Raw genomic sequence first — 14,507 nt, forward strand, 5'->3', positions numbered from 1 at the left:
TTCGTCAAAAGATTATCGTGTGTGTGTATATGTATTCTCTTTCTCTCTCGGTCTCGTTTAAATGTTTCATAAATTTTCATACGTACTCTCTCTCTCTCTCTTTCTCTCTTATACCTGACGAGATATATATATATATATATATATATATATATATATATATATATAAAAGATGTATGTGCGTAAGTACTTACTAACATGTACACACGTTATACAAGCATACTTAAATACTTCTTCGAGGTCTTTGTTGCGACACCGAGATGAATCAACCTGCATGGATTCGGGTCGTCCCTGACAATGGATTGATTTAGTGCACTTATGTTTGAGACGATCTCTGACTGCCTTGGACAGCTCCTTAGATGCTTCTCGTGTAAGGAGATAGAACCTTCGAGGTGAATACACGTGTATAGTGTGTGAGAGAGAGAGAAACAGAGAGAGAGATGAAAAGACGTTTAAGTCTCTCTCTTGTACATGTGTCATAAGTGCACCTTAGCAAACGGGAACACCTATCTATTATTATTATTATTATTATTATTATTATTATTATTATTTTTTTTTTATAATATGCATCTATAAGCTTTTAGAAGAATGTACTATGATCATAGTGTTTCGTTTTGAATCATGCTTCGTCTTCCACCTATGTATTATTTTTTCTTCTTTTTTCTTCCTTTCTTTCTCTCTTCTTTTTTTTTTTTTGTAGAGTCTCGCTTTAAAGATCAGAGGATTATCGCACGATTCGATGCTCGGTCACGCACGCGCGTGTGCGACATGCCTGTCGCATGACTCCACCTGCAAATCCGCATCCCCCAACTCTGATTTAAAACGCGACCGTTCGTATATCTCGCGGCTGAACAGCGTCGATAGTGTAGACTCTCTCGCTCTATTTATCTATCTATCTATCCATCTATCTATCTATCTATGTATCTAGATATCTATCCATCTATCTATCTATCTATCTATTCAAACCATTCATTCATCTTTGTCTCTCACAATTACTTTTTCGATAGAATCGTCGTACTCTCGTTGTTACATTTTTGGATTATGGTCGTTCGATGTTTCATAAAACAGCCTATTGAAATCTGGTGTATTACGTTTTTTTTTTTTTTTTCCTTTATTCTCTCTCTCTTTTTTTTATCGCATCTAAAATTGTTCATTTATCGGCCTAGCTTTCGATTCCTCTCCGTCAATGTTATCTCAACGTTCGACAATTTTTCAAAATTGGCATTTTTCGAATCGAATACGCGAGAGAATTTCCGGCGACGGGGGCTCGCGTCCAACGTTGGAATTATTAATTACCGAGTTCGCGCTTTTCCACCTGCCAACCCTTGCCAGCCTTGTTTTTCTTTTTTTTTTCTTTCTTTTTATTTCTCTCTCTTTCTCTCTCTCTCTCTCTCTTTTTTCTCTCTCATTTTTTCTCCCTCTTTCTCTTTTTTTCGTCACTCCCACCCCCGTGTTTTTTAGCGGCACGAATTTTCGGCCTCGACGTGTAATCGTTCGCATTCCGTACGCTCGATTGACCGGCACGAACTAAAACGTGCGATCGTTTCCGAGCACGCTCGTATGTACGAGTCGGACGAGTTACAGAATTACAGCGGCTTTTTTCTTTTTTTTTTTTTTTTATTTTGCCCTTCCCGTAAAAACTCGACCTCCGACGAATGACCATACACGTATGTATTACGTATATATATATACGTCGTGTGTTGTATGCATTTACGTTGCTACCTATCGACGAATTAGATTCTCGTGGTTTTCTCGATAAGGATCGATAAATCGATTAGAGTTATAAACTTATTATTGTTATTGATTAATTGATTGATTGATTGATTGATTTATTTATTTATTTACATAGACCGATTTAAATTGAAATCCGTCTATACTTTTTTTTTCTCTCTTTTCTCTTTTCTTCTTTCGAATTTAAGAAGCTTTAATACGTACGTATATTCGTTCGTAACGTGAAACACGAAATGGGGATGGGATGGTGAGATAGAAGGGAACGGAAAGGGATGATAGGTCTCGTACGATTCTCTGATTTTTTAATCCACCCAGGAGGAAGCTGATGCTACTGCTACTACTGCTACGAGGTTGCTTAAGCAAGCCTGCATTTAAAGGGGTGGTCGAAACGGATTAAGGGGCTCGCTCAAGTGGTGCAACCTACAATCAGATTTTACGAACGAATGCACTGGATAGATTCGACTGGATGCCAGCTGGCGAAAAGTCTGTGCACTTTGAAAAAAGAAAGAAAAGAAAGGAAGAAAGAAAGTAGAAAAGAGACAGAGAAGATACAGAGGGAGAGTTTCGATGTAATAAATTCTTGAGCCGATTTGAACAATAAGCAAGTATAGTCATTTCTCATTCTCTTCTCCTTTTTTTTTTCTTCTATTTCTTTTTCTTTCGTCTTCTTCTTCTTCTTTTTCTTCTTCTTACCTTCCTTTTGCTCTTTCTATCGACTCCATGATATTATACAGCTCGGTTTTATTTCAGGGCACGGTCGCGATTAAAATTCACGTTACAAAGCGTCCTTGACTTTTAACGAAGCACTTCGTACCTCCTCTCATTGAAGAACCGGACCTCGTCGAATCGAATTTTCTTCGAGGAGGACAACGACATATCTCTTACTTTTTTTTCCTTTCTTTTATTTATTTTTTCTTTCTTTTTTTTTGTTCCTTTTCTTTTTTCTTCTTTCTCTCTTCCTCCTTCTCTTCGTCTAGACCTAATACGATTTAGAAGTAACTTAATTATAATTATTAAAACCGTAATAAATAATCGTAACGTGGAACTTTACAATCGCAAGCTCGTATAATTCTCTACTTACCGAATTTGATTTTATACCGTCGAACCGAACTACTTTGTTATTTAGTATCTCAAGAATTTTATTTCTTGTTATAATGTGATTGTATTGGTATAAATAATATCGTCGGTTTTTAAATGAAATGATTTCTTTTCTCTTTTTTAGTTTTGTAATTTTTTTGATTTATATATGCACGATAAAAAATTGATTTATAGACGTTTAACACTTGCTTTTCTTATTTATCTATCAATCTATCTATCTATTTATCTATCTATCTATCTATCTATCTGTCTATCTATATATATATATATATATATATATATATATATATATATATATATCTGTAATATAACACGGTAAGATTCTTCCTACATCCTTCGATCTTAACTTTTTTTTTCTTCTCCTCCGCAAGAAAATTCGATTATATGATGGAAGGAGGAAGTCGAGGTAACTGAGGCGTTAAGCCGACGTACGCAAGCTAGATTGTTTTCGATCTCGATGTGCGGTCAAGGATACCAACGAATAGGAGGAGGGTTTGGTGGACGTTATGTTTCGAGATCGTACATCACTTAGTGACAAAAGTCCTGCGTTTTTTTTCTATTTCTTTTTTTTTTTTTTGCGTCTGAGATAGTCGAAGTAAACGCGTGAGAGATGATCCCGATGATGTGGTCAGAGAAGGATAGAAAGAGTAGGAGAAGAAGAAGAAGAAGAAGAAGTGAAAGAAGTTGAAAAATGAATCGTGTTCGATCGAATGAAAAATATAAAACGCAGTCGGTTCGATCGTTATGTCAAACGACGAAAATGAGCAGTGATAGAAGAACGTTATAGAAATCTCCGGCTCGATTATTTAGAAAGATAGAGAGAAAGAGAAAGAAAATAAAATGAAAAAGATAAAATAATCTTGATGCTCATGAAGAAACATGACTTCTAACGATTGGATCGAAAGTGGTTTTTGTAGAATTACTCGAGAAGATAAAAATCTTTCCCTTTTTTACTTTATTTCATTTCGTTTCATTTCACTTTTTTTCCGTTTCGTTCATCTCTTTCTCTCTCTCTCTCTCTCTGTTTCTCTCTGTCTTTTTTTTTTTTTTCATTTTTTCAGGAAGGAAAAAGAGTCATTTGGGAAAATCGTGGCACAAAGTGTCGACTATAGGGAAGGACGCGAATGTGTGATTAGCGAGAGAAAAATTGTACTCTCTCGAGTCGTATTATACGTTGCCGGGCCGTTCGGCGCACGTATGCGCTCATATCGTGTACCGTCGTCGGCGTACACGCTCGGTGTGAAGCATAAACCGAAGCATAAACCGAGCAAGCGAGCGTAAAGCATAAAACGCGAAATGCAACGCAATGCTCGGTGACAGATGCCGTTTATTAACACCCATGCATCGTCCCTAGGAAAATCTATGTATACGTACTTACATTGTATTTTATATATATATATACACACACACACACACACACATATGGAATATTTGTGAGTGTACTTGCATTACGTATCGTCATATATATAGTATACGTAATACATAGTACGTACGTATATATATATATATATATATATATTTCTCTCATATACACGTACTGTCAAAGGTGGTCGTAGTATTTCGTTCATCGTGACAGTCTTGCGAACCTTGGCTTTTATAGCGAAGAATCTTCTTTTTTTTTCTTTCTTTCTCTTTTTCTTTCTTTCTTTTTTTTTTTTCATTCTTCCCCAACGACACTCGCCATGTTTTATTATTCATCCCAGTATGTGCGCGCTACGAGGAGTTATAAGACGAGAGGAAAGAGTTAGTGTTGGCTGGGATGAGAGTAGGGGTTGGATACTTTAAAAATCAGGCGGAATCGCTCGAAATTATTTTTCTTTATCGCGACGATCGTACCCTGGTTATATTCTCAACCCTTCGTATTTCTCTCTCTCTCTTTCTCTCTCTCTCTCTCTCTCTCTCTCTGTTTTATATCTTCTTTTCTCTCTTCGTATTCTCCGTATTCGATCCATCGTGGTTTACTTTTTCATCCTTACGAGTTTTATCTGTCTCGCGTGCGACTTTATACTTTTATTCAATCCTTACGACCAAAGATTTCAAGTAGTTGGAATTGAGATAAATCGGGATCCATTTGACCGGTAGTAGTCGTATTACCAATCACGATCCCGTTCGAATTTATGAGCTTTTTACCGAGAAACTACTTCGCTCTTTCTATCTCTAATTTTATCTGTCTATCTATCTATCTCTCTCTCTCTCTCTCTCTCTCTCTCTCTCTCTCTCTCTCTCTCTCTCTCTCTTTCGCTCTCTGTCTCTTTCTATCACTCCTTTCCTCTAAAGTTTCTTCTTCTTCTTTTTCTTCCTTTTCTTTTTCTTTTTTGATTAAACTTACCGAGACAATAGAAACAAATTACCTTTCGAAGGAGAAACTATTTTCGATATCTTTTTGCGCGAGCTTTTAACGACACTCGCACACATAATCGTTCTTTTTCCAATCGTTATCATGAAAACTACTACGTTGTAAAACGTTTAATTTTTTAAAATTTCTTTCTTCGAGATTTTCTTTTCTTTTCTTTCCCTTTTTTTTTCCTTTATTCTTTTAGCATGCCAACAATTAAATTCGCTCGTGTTTTAAATACGTGTACTCTTCCATTCTCGTCAAATTTTGTTACCGATAACACTATCGATCGATTCGTTCGATTATTGATTAATTTTCCTTTTTCTTTTTTTTTTGTTTTTCTTTCTTTTTTTTCTTTCTACTATCGGATAAGGTTTTATTTGTTCTTTTTCGTAATTTTTCTTTCTCCTTCTCACTTCTCTCTCTCCATCGTTCATCGTTCGAAAAAAGAAAACTCGTACTATTCTTCGATCACTTTTCCTCGTTTTCTTTTCGTCGACGTTGATTACTAGACAGTAATAAGATCATCCAATCTACTTGATCTATAAAATATTCAAGAGATCCTGATAAAAAATCGATCGTAGTCTTCTTCCTTCCTTTCTTCCTCTTTAAATATAAAAGTATATATTATCATTTATACGAGTATTCGTCGTTAGTCCTGACGTCTCTTTCTTCTTTTCGAAACTTATAGGAAATTTATAAAAGGGACTTTTACTATCGAACTTTCGAATCACTCGAACTCTCTTGACAGCCATTTGAGAGACAAAAAAAAAAAGAGAAAGAGAGACAAATAGAAAGATAGATAGATAGAGAGAGATCATTGTTCGTGTTCTCTACGAATCACGTTAGGGTGATTTTCTAATGTTCGAACGTCGAACCTCGTCACCCCTCGTTTCTACTATACGCGAATTAAATGCATTTTACACTCTGTTTCTTTCGTCGCGTGCACAGAAGGGAAACCGAAAGAGAGGAAAGGGGATTAATAAGAGAGAGAAAGAGAGAGTGTATGTGTGTACGTATGCGTGAGAGTGAGAGAGTGAAAGGGAGAGAGAGGGTACTATTCGACCCTCTAATGTCCGGTGACTCGGCAAAGTGCTAAGATGACCGAGGCATCAATCTTCTCGCTTTCTCACTTTTTGTCAAAAGCCAGTAACCTCGGCGATGGCCCCGAAGTCTCTCTCCTTCCGTTTTCGAACAGCAGTCGGAAAGACGTTAACCTCTGCAAGTTGGAGGATAGGCGTTAGACTCGTGTAGGAAAACAAAAAGAATAAAAAAGAAAAAAGAACAAAAGGAGAGAGAGAGAGAGAGAGAGAGAAAAGAAACGAGTGTAGATACTCTATAGATAGAAAAAGAACGAGAGAAAATAGTCCCGTGATTTCCTAGCTCTTTTCCGGTATAGCGACGTTGAAAAATCATTCGAGTCTGATCCCTACTCTTTTCTCAGTTTCTTTTCGTGTTTTTTTTTTTTTTTTTCTTTTTTCTCTTTTCTTTTTTCGAGCATGACGAACCATTACTCTCGTACGCGGTATTTTATATGTATTTGTATGGGTGATAAATCTGTTGGAGATACTATCTTGAAATTATTACGAGTTTATCACGAGATTTGCGTTATGATGTAATAAATTCGAATCGAGTTTTTAATATCTTTTTTTTTATTTTTCTTTTCTTTTTTTTTTTTTTTTTTTCCCCTACGCGTTGAGAGAAAAAACTTGGATGGGTAGACATTTTTGCGAATAATTTCGTCGTTATCGATTTTAATATCGAAAGATATTCGAGATTATCGGAAAAATGATTTTATTATGAATATAAATCTCGAGATAATTCTGTATTTCGAGTTTCTTGATCCTTTCATCCCTTCGCCCTAGGAATAAGATATGAAAGGATTTTTCGTAAATATATTTGAAGTGGTTTCACACACGGTGAAAAATCTTATAACGTGAGAGTGGTATTGCACGGTGCATTCTCTCTTTCTCTTTTCTCTCTCTCTCTCTCTCTCTCTCTGTCGAGAAAATATTCGATTTCCATTCGGTAGAAAGCGTAGTATAGTCTTGCTTTATTTTGAGAAAAATATTCGTAAGAAGCACATATCCACGGAGTCCGTTATTCCGTTTTCTCGCGTTCCGTGTCGCGCATAAAATAAGTATTATGCAGAACTTCCTCCTAGAAGGGTCCTCCTAGTTTCTCGACATTTTCTCTATTTCCCTTTCCCTCTCTGTCTATCCACTTTCTTACCCTCCGACGATTTTTCTGGCACGGAGTCACGCGGGGCCAAAAACTAATAAGAACGAATGAAATACGCGAGTACGTTCCGAGCGATAGGGTCTAAAAGAAAAAGAGTATATAGAATGGAAAGAGAAAGAGAGAGAGAGAGAGAGAAAGAGAAAATAGCAAATTTCTCTCACTTCGATTATTCTTTATATTCGTTCGTCTATCCATATATTTTTATGGATATGAAAGTATTTCAGCCGATGCGAAACGATCGAGAGAAGAAGAAGAAAAAGAAAGAAGGAATAACGAAGACAAGAAAAAAAAAGAAGAAGAAAGAGGATAGAAAGCTAAGTTGAAAAATAAGAGTCTCTCGGTTGAGACTCTCTCTCTCTCTCTCTCTCTCTCTTATTTTCATTCTCTGTAAGGTCGGCGGGTGTCAATAAGCGAGGTCGTTGGGCGAGATGCCGCTGAAAAAAATCGTACCACCGACCGCGAAGGGTGGCAATAAGTTTCGTTGCTTTATCGTCGACGCTTCCATGAAAGTTCGAACGTCGAATCGTCGTTGCGGTGGCCGTTCGACCTGCGACCGCTCTTTCTGTGCTGTACACCGAGCAAAGAGTACGTATTGCAAAGAAACGAATGAAGAGAAGTGGGAAATGAACTTTGAGGAGGTGAAGGAGGATGAGAAGGAGGAGAATGATGATGAGGTGGAGGAGGAAGAAGACGAAGAGACCCAACTGTATTCTGTATAGACCGACTGCGTATATCATTACGTATGTATATGCGTTACGCGTGCTATTCGCGCAAAAATAAGCAAGATGGCAAGAAGAAGGTGAGATTGAGTAGAATGGAGGAGGAGGAAGGAGAGAAACGTTTTTCAAAGAGGAGACCGCTTGAAAAAAGGACTTTCGGATATGGCTCGCAAATCGTAGAGTATACTTTCGTTATATGCTTCGGCCGACATTTTTACGGGCGTACGGTTTGAAGCGGATCAACGTAGCTTGTCGTTGTTGTTGTTGTTGTTGTTGTTTGTTTGTTCGTTTGTTGGTTGTTGCGGTACTTCTCGCGATGTTGCTCGTAAATCCGATGCATCGTTTCTTTCCTTTTTTCATATATATGTATATCATACATATATATAGTAGTGAATTAGGTAATAAGAGTGGTAAGAGTAACAGTAGTAGTAAGGTGTATTAATGTACGCGTACGCGTGATACGTGTAGTTCTCGTGGACTCAACCGTGAAAGCGATATCGAACGAGATTCTTTATATCTTTTATTTATTTATTTATTTATTTATTTATTTATTTATTTATTTATTTATTATTATTATTATTATCTTTTTTTATTCTTCTTTATTTTTGTTTTTTTATTTCTCTTTCTCGTACAATTCGTCTTTCCTCTACCAAGAAATTCAACGTTAATGTCGAACGTGTTCGAAGCTTGCCTCGTCGATTTTTATTAGACGCGATTCTCGGCTCGTAATTTAACGCTGCACGACGCTGGAATTCCCTTATATCTGTCTCTCTCTCTCTCTATCTCTCTCGAAAGCAAATATTTTTCTCGCTTTACTAGTAGCATCGCTCTTGCAAACTACCAGCGAGACGGAGTAAAAGGGTATTCGCAATATCGCAGAAATGTAGTCGACACTTTTTGGCCCGTTGAAGTCTCGAGGTTAAAGAACTCTTCTACGATTCCGTATGTAGTAGCGAAGCTTTTGGAAAAATGGAAAAAGGAAAGAGTTTTTCGTTGGTGGTGGTGGGTTGTTGTAATGCCGACGGCGGCGACAGAAACGACGAACTCGAGTCGGAGTGTCTATAATGCAAGAACGTTTCTACGCGATTGCACCTACCTAGCAACGTTTCTTCTTACGGTTTTCTACGTTACAACAGTCACATTACCATCGTAGCTTTAGCCACGAATAATCAAGGAATATATGGCATCGTGCGATAAGTGTCGAGAGAAAAGAAAAAGAGAAGAGAAGAGAAGAGAAGAGAGAAAGAGAAATCTTCATTTCGAAGAGCGTTGCAATTCCAAGTACCCAATCGAATGTCCACCGGCTATTGAAATATGACGCACGCGGCGAAAGAAGAAAAGAATTTTGTCGAATAATTAATCCTCTTGCGTACGTAAAAGATAGAGAGAGAGAGAGAGAGAGAGAGAGAGAGAGAGAGAGAGAGAGAGAGAGAGAGAGAGAGAGAGAGAGAGAGAGTGAAAATAAAGTGAGGAGGAGAAAAAGAAAGAAAAAGAGAGGAGGAGGAGGAGGAGGAGGAGGAGGAGGAGGAGGTCGTGCGAACGGTGGTCCAAGCACAACACGACGGTACGTACGGTAGCCAGTAATGCCGGTAGTCCTGACAGTCTGGATGAGGGTAGGCCGACCGCAAATTAATCCTCGAGAAAAATTCCGGCTGCAGTAATATTCCCTTTCGGCGTGTGCGAGAAGAACAGAGAAGGAAAGAAAGAAAGAAAGAAAGAAAGAAAGAAAGAAAAAGACAGAGAGAGAGAGAGAGAGAGAGAGAGAGAGAGAGAGAGAGAGAGAGAGAGAGATGGAATCGGACGACGAGAAAAAAAAGAAAGAAGGAAAGAGTGAGATAGGCTCACAGAGAGAAGCCGACCGAGGCGCGAAGCTTAATCGAAGTCCCGACCTTTAAGGTGGCGAACATCGTGGTCCAGCGCCTCCTGCGACATTATTTATTTATTTACGCCACATTCAATTACGGGCGCGAGACCGCAAAACTGATTGCAACGCCGCGTCGGCCAAGCTCCAACAACGCGCCACTCGGCCGGGATTCGCGACGCTATTTGCATGCAAATTCTTTCGAGGCGCTATCCTCCGCATGCGGAAGAATCCGAACCGTTGCGAATCGTTCGCGTACTCAACCAAGTCTCTTTTCAGTCTCCTCTTATTCTCCCTTGCTTTCTATTGGTCTCTTACTGTCGACCATCTTCCTCCCTTCTCATACCTACCTACCTACCTACCTACCTACCTACCTACCTACCTATCTGTCTACCTACCTACGTATATATGGACTTATGTACGTAATAGGTATGTACATTTGCGTGAAAGAGTGCGTATGTTCTCGTACGAATTTTCTATCTTCTTCCTTTAACCTACGACCTTTCTATTATTCCTCTGAAACCAACCCTCTGTCTCTCTTTATTGTCATCCTCGGACCTTGGACTTGGCTTATTTTTTTGGACTCGTTTATGGAACAGATCCTTTTGAGATATTAACCCTTCCTGTTACGCCTTACGACTTTTTCGTGACGTTAATTGTTGGATATTTCGATAAAATACTCTCTTCTTTTTCTTCTTCTTCTTCTTCATCTTCCTTTTTTGTTTTTCTTTTTGTATTCCTCTTTTGACCGAACTATCTTCTTTTTCTCAGTTCTGCGAGCGACCGAGTTCGAGTTCGATTCCGAGTTCCTTTTTTACTTTATTATTATTCTTCTTCTTCTTTTTTTTTTTTTTTTTTTAAGAAAAAGGGGACATTTATCTTCTACGTGCTCTAAAAGTCGAAATCGACACGAACCAAATCGACGACGTTACTTTCGCTTACAAAAGACACGCCGTGGGCGGATCCCATGCTGCTGCTACTACTACTACTACTTACTTGCATTCGAATCAAACTGATAATAGAGAGAAAAAATAGTAGGGGAGGATGTTCGAGCCACCCGGGGCGCAAGATGCCGCTGACAATAATCTCGTTGTAAACATTTCGTAACAACGTAATTGCTTGTTCCAAGTCAAGCGTATGCCTACCGATCGTGACCATTCTCACTCTTTCACTCTCTCCTTCTTGCTCTCTCCTTCTCTTTTTCTCTTTTTATATGTATCGTCTACGTTATTTCTGTCTTCTTCTAACTTACACTCTCTTGGAAACGCCGGGGGTCCTTTTAAATTGGCGACTTTTTTGGTCAACAATCGACCCTTCCGGAAGGTCGGTAGCAACCGCCGCCACGTCTCTTCTCGATTCTCGCTCGTGAACAACCCTATAGACACCCTACGGCTATGCTATAATGGTCACGGGCCGACGAGTGAAAAGAAGCCGCCCTTGAATCTCTCTCTCTCTCTCTCTCTCTCTCTTTCTCTGTATATAACCTATACATGTACATATATTTCTACGGTAAATCTATGGGTTTTCACTCGATATACGTACACACATACATACGTACATATATATACGTATTCTATATATACAATCATCTCTACAAATAGAATGTAACTTTCGAGATATCTTCAAAGGAACGCGAGAGAAAACTCGACGATTTACGTCGAGATTTTTTCTATCTTTTCTCATGGAACAAAAAAAAAAAATATGAGCATGAAAAAAAAAGAAAGCAAGAGATTCCTTCTTGTGTTCAAAAGGATCTTGTTTGCGACATGGGGGTAAGAGAACACGGGAAATCTTTAGCTTTAAAACGAGACACGTTTGACTCGTGCGTACACTTTTTCTTTTTCTTTTCGATTACGATGTCGATTCACGAACGCATACGCTCGCACGTGCGTTAGATCGTCTAATACGATTGAGCCGACCACCATCATCGGCGGGAGTGACGTATAGATAGATAATCGCGGTTGCGTGTAATCGCGAAACTTTGTATTATTTGCTTATGTACTGGCAGCACGTACGCCGTCGATTTTTGACGGATGGAAGATCCTCCCTTTCTTTCTCTCTCTCTCTCTCTCTCTCTCTTTTTTTCTCTTTCTCTTTCTCTCTTTAGTTCTATCTTTCTTCTCGGAAAACGTTTGTGCAACGGTTGTGTCACGTGTCTGCCCGTGTCCGAGGGTGCGAAAGTAAATTTCGATTAACTGCAGTGTCACGCGCTTCAGCGGTCTCGATATCTACAGGAAGAGATCGACAATAGTTATCTCATCAATATGTATCTAATGTGTATAAAAATATAGAATAATTTCCCGTGTTAAAATTTATTGAATTTATCGATCAGAGTTTACGTAATTTCGTCGATTCGAATTTATATACCATTGAATTATCCACGTACATATATATTTATATACGTATATATGCATACATCGTACATACATACATACATACATACATACATATTTATTCACGTGGTATATTTCTATTCTCCTATCTCTCCTAGCTTTGAAACGTTGAAGAAGAAAAATTATTTTCACGTAACATTGGAATTCACGTTTTAGCTCGTAAGTAATACAGTCCTACACAATCATTTCTTTTTCCCTTCACTTCTCTTCATGTTTTTTACCGTCTTCATCGTTCACCACCAGACACGAACGTCTTATCGCGAACCTTGATAAGACGTAGGAGTCGATTTCTTTTTCGTTTGTCTTCGTTGAAATATTATGAGAAAGAGATGGAAAGAAATGGATAGATACATACACACATATACATATATATTATATATATATATATATATATATATATATATATATATAGAGAGAGAGAGAGAGAGAGAGAGAGAGATAGAATAAATATACGTAGTTTCTAGTCATGTGTTGTATGGCAGACGTCAAATTTGAAAATTTAAATCTCCCTAGAGAAAAGAAGAGGTCAACGTTTCGAGATACGACGATGTATTTCTTTCTCTTTCACTTTTTCGTCTCTCTTTCTCTTTCTTTGTTTCTATATCTTTCTCTTTCTCTTCCTCTTCTACTCACACGTTACTACTACTACTACTACTACTACTTTTAAACTTCCGACGATATATCACAGAACAGAAACGGTCAGCGGTCAGTTTCTGCATGGATATCGCAAATGGACAGGGGTGGCCCTATAAAATACGTCCGAGCCATTAATTCCGAATAGAAGGAAAATATTCGGACTCGGTGCTGAACGACCGCTACGAGGACCTTAATATGAATACAAAAGCGATATAATTCCAGCGTTCTATTATTTATCGTTGCGTCTGGCCTGCGTTTTCTCTTTTCTATTTTTTCTCTCTCTCTCTCTCTCTCTTTTTTTTTTTCTTTTTGCAATTCGAACCTCGCGGGGAAGAGTTGTGAGTAAATAAAACATCGATTCCAGCGCGATCGCGCGAATTTTCGCGAAAAGAAGTAAAACATAAGTAAAAGGAACTATTGATATTAAAGTAAAGGACGAAGGGCTGTTACGTACGAGTATTTTGACGACGATGTTATATCTTCTGTTGCGTCAGTACGAATTACTTAAAAAAGGATTAACGTCCTTGAAGCATGTAATATAAACGTTCGCAAAAGATCTGCTCTTTATTTCACGTTTTATCCTATCGAACCTTTCGGTGCAACGAATGGAAACAAACGCTCGAGTTGTTCGATCTCTTCCTCCTCCTTCTCTTTATTTCACCGTTCTTCGTTTTTCTTCTTTTTCCTTTTTCTTTTTTTTCTTTTTTTTTTTTTTTCTTTTTTATTTATTTTTTGTTTTCACGCCTTTACCAATTTCATCCACGCTTTATCGCTTGTCCATTACATCAAAGCCATCCCTTCTCCTAGCTTAACTCGATAGGAATCTTTCATGATAGTATCGATAATATTGAAATTACATGCACCATTCGAGCGCGATTTTCGAGAGAATTAAGCGTCGAAAAGGAAACAAATAAAATAAAATAAAATGAAATGAAATGATAAAAAAGAAAGGAAAGGGAAGAGAAGAAAAATAAAAGTAGTAACGAAGTTCGCCGTCGGTTGTAAAGTTTAATCCGTACAAAGGTATAGAAACCGAGCGTATATTTTATATACACGATCGTAGTCGATCGACTCGATCGTTCGAGCGAATTTAAATTCAAAATGTCGTTTCCAAAGATCTCGTCGAATTTTCTTTTTCTTTATCCCTTTCTTCTTCTTCTTCTTCTTCTTATTTTTTTTTTTGTTTAATTTACAAACAATCGCAATCGATTTATTCTCTATAAAAAAGAAAGGAAAAAATTAGAGAAGGAGAAAACAGTGGAAAACGATTAATCAGATTTTCTTATTAACTTGATTCAACATTGGATTAACTTGGATACTTTAATCCGCGTTATTATCGTTTATCTCTATAAGGTTCGATAAGGACTATACGATAAATTTTCGTGGAGAATGGTAGAAGGGAGATCGAATCGTAGGTAATAACCGTTTCAGACATCGTCGTTTACCGATATTTTCGTCGGGGCTATTCGAGATCGTTCGCGCCATTTTCTTTGCGC

The 14,507-nt window shown here is 37.9% G+C and overlaps 1 long non-coding RNA gene across 4 annotated transcripts in view; it reads left to right on the plus strand.

The window, feature by feature from the left end:
- The window catches only part of LOC122632658, a 52,058-nt gene that overhangs the window by 33,181 nt on the left and 4,370 nt on the right, over positions 1-14,507 (plus strand). For 2 of the 4 annotated variants that reach the window (XR_006327918.1, XR_006327920.1), the window contains exon 4: positions 238-460. The exons of 1 other annotated variant lie outside the window; for it this stretch is intronic. This is a non-coding gene — a long non-coding RNA (uncharacterized LOC122632658). Of the gene's footprint in view, positions 1-215; positions 461-2,043; positions 2,402-14,507 lie in introns of those variants that run through there. One more of the 4 variants, XR_006327919.1, reaches the window with a different exon arrangement.

The sequence above is a fragment of the Vespula pensylvanica genome, chromosome 10 (genome assembly GCF_014466175.1).
Source record: "Vespula pensylvanica isolate Volc-1 chromosome 10, ASM1446617v1, whole genome shotgun sequence".
Lineage (NCBI taxonomy): Eukaryota > Metazoa > Arthropoda > Insecta > Hymenoptera > Vespidae > Vespula > Vespula pensylvanica.